This window comes from Portunus trituberculatus, chromosome 3, assembly GCF_017591435.1.
Source record: "Portunus trituberculatus isolate SZX2019 chromosome 3, ASM1759143v1, whole genome shotgun sequence".
Lineage (NCBI taxonomy): Eukaryota > Metazoa > Arthropoda > Malacostraca > Decapoda > Portunidae > Portunus > Portunus trituberculatus.
The window spans coordinates 5407180-5410254 of record NC_059257.1 but is presented as its reverse complement, the minus strand read 5'-3'; positions in this window follow the sequence as shown (position 1 = coordinate 5410254).

Here is a 3075-nt window from a genome sequence, read left to right as displayed (position 1 = left end):
CTGGGAAGAAATACCATCAAATTTTCAGTCTGGGAAGAAATACCATCAAATTTTCAGTCTGGGAACAAATACCATCAAATTTTCAGTCTGGGAAGAAATACCATCAAAATTTCAGTCTGGGAACAAATACCATCAAATTTTCAGTCTGGGAAGAAATACCATCAAAATTTCAGTCTGGGAACAAATACCATTAAATTTTCAGTCAGTCTGGGAAGAAAAAAAACATCAAATTTTCAGTCTGGCAAGAAAAAAACATCAAATTTTCAAAGTCTGGAAAGAAATACCATCAAATTTTCAGTCTGGGAAGAAATACCATTAAATTTTCAGTCTGGGAAGAAAAAAACATCAAATTTTCAGTCTGGGAAGAAATACCATCAAATTTTCAGTCTGGGAAAAAATATTATCAAAATTTCAGTCTGGGAAGAAATACCATCAAATTTTCAAAGTCTGGAAAGAAATACCATCAAATTTTCAGTCTGGGAAGAAATACCATCAAATTTTCAGTCTGGGAAGAAATACCATCAAATTTTCAAAGTCTGGAAAGAAATACCATCAAATTTTCAGTCTGGGAAGAAATACCATCAAATTTTCAGTCTGGGAAGAAATACCATCAAATTTTCAAAGTCTGGAAAGAAATACCATCAAATTTTCAGTCTGGGAAGAAATACCATCAAATTTTCAGTCTGGGAAGAAAAAAACATCAAATTTTCAGTCTGGGAAGAAATACCATCAAATTTTCAGTCTGGGAAGAAAAAAACATCAAATTTTCAGTCTGGAAAGAAATACCATCAAATTTTCAGTCTGGGAAGAAATACCATCAAATTTTCAGTCTGGGAAGAAAAATACATCAAATTTTCAGTCTGGGAACAAATACCATCAAATTTTCACAGTCTGGGAAGAAATACCATCAAATTTTCAAAGTGTTCCAGACAAGTCCCGTTTCTAAATCAGCGTGAGTGCGTGAAAGGCTTCTTGAGTGCGTTTGAGTGTGCGGCGTCAGGTGTTGTAAGTGCGTGGTGGTGAATCTGGACGACTTACTACGTGTCACTTACCTGGAAGACTTGGCAAGGTTTCCAGATTAACCTTTACCACACTACACACCTTTCCGCCGCTGTCACTTGACCTTCGGCGATCTTTTTGCTTCCTTCCTACACACCTTTCCGCCGCTGTCACTTGACCTTCGGCGATCTTTTTGCTTCCTTCCTCATCTCTTACTCTTTTTCTTACTCCGTTTTCTTTACTTCACTTGACCTGTCGCGCTATTTTTCTTCTTCCTTCATTTCTTACTCTTTTTCTTACTCCGTTTTCTTTACTTCACTTGACCTTTCGCGGTATTTTTCTTCTTCCTTCATTTCTTACTCTTTTCTTACTCTGTTCCTTTTACTCTATATTTTTTTTCTTTTACTCTTTTTTCTTTCATTTTCATCACTACGTCTATCTTTTTTCCTTTCTCATTTTCTTTCCTTTCTTCCTCATCTCTTACTCTTTTTCTTATTTCATTGCTTTTATTTACTTCATTTATTTTCTTTTGCTCATTTTTTTTCATTTTCTTCACTGCGTCTATTTCTTTCTCATATCTTTTATTTCCTTCTCCACGTTTCATTTCCTTTACTTGATATATTTTTATTTCTCTTGTTTTCTCATTCATCTCTTACTTTTTTCTTACTTTTTTTCCTTTACTCTATCTTTTTTTTTTACTCTTTTCCTTTCTTCATTTTCTTTCACATTTCCTTTGCTTCCTTCTTCACTTTTCATTTCCTTACTTCATATATTTTCTGTAATTTCTCTTCCTTCCTTCATCTCTTACTTTTTCTTACTTTTTTCCTTTACTTTATCTATTTTCTTTTTCCTCCTTCACGTTTTACTTTCTTTCTTCATTTTCTTTATTTCTGTTTTCTTTCATTTTTTTTGTCTTCTTTCTTCACGTCTTACTCTTTTCTTGCTTCATTTCCTTTATTCCATCTATTTTCTTTTCCTTTCTTTTGCTTCCTTCTTGTTTTACGCGTTTTCTTCCTTCATTTCTTTCACTTCATCCATTTTCTTTTTCTTCTTTCCTCGTGTCTTTCTTTTCCTTCTTTTCTTTCCTCTTCTATCATTTGTTTGTATCCCATTTTTATTCTTTTTATTTTTGTCTTATTCTCTTTCATTTTATTTTCTTTACTTTTTTCTTTTTTTCATTTTTTGTAAAGTTTTTCATCTTTTTCCTTCCTTCCTTTCTACTTTTGCCTCTTTTTTTCTGTTTTTCCTGTTTCTCTTCATCGTTTTCTCTCTTTCAGTCTTCTTATCCTCTTTCTCTGTTTCTCTCTCTTTCCTGTTTCACTTGCTTTTCTTTTTCTTTTCTCTCTCTCTCTCTCTCTTTCTCTTTCTGTCCACTCACTTTCATTCATTCTTGTTGTTCTTGCTTTTCTATTAAATTCAGTTCTCTCTCTCTCTCTCTCTCTCTCTCTCTCTCTCTCTCTCTCTCTCTCTCTCTCTCTCTCTCTCTCTCTCATCAAACATTTTTTCTTTATTTTCTCTCTTTATTTTCTCTCTTTTTGTCTTTACAGTTTCAATTTCTCTTTTGGTGTTCTTGCTTTATTCTTTTAGATTTGGTTAGTTCTCTCTCTCTCTCTCTCTCTCTCTCTCTCTCTCTCTCTCTCTCTCTCTCGGAACACAGGTCAGGTCAAGAGGTTGGGTTTCCTTAACGAGGCCAAGACAATTCTCTCTCCCTTTCAACTTTCTCCTTTCTTTAATTTAACTCACAATACAGAGTGACAAGGTTATATACTCTCTCTCTCTCTCTCTCTCTCTCTCTCTCTCTCTCTCTCTCTCTCTCTCTCTCTCTTTATATGTTTTCTTTTCTTTACTTTTCTTTATAGTTTTCTCACTGTTTCCTCTTCTTTCTTTCTTCTTCTTCTTCTTCTTCTTCGTCCTCCTCCTCCTCCTCCTCCTCCTCTTTGTTGACTTCCTTTTACTTCTTGGTTTCTTCCTCTTCTTCTTCTGTTCCATTTTTTTTTTCCTCTTTCAATTCAGTTTCTCTCTCTCTCTCTCTCTCTCTCTCTCTCTCTCTCTCTCTCTCTCTCTCTCTCTCTCTCT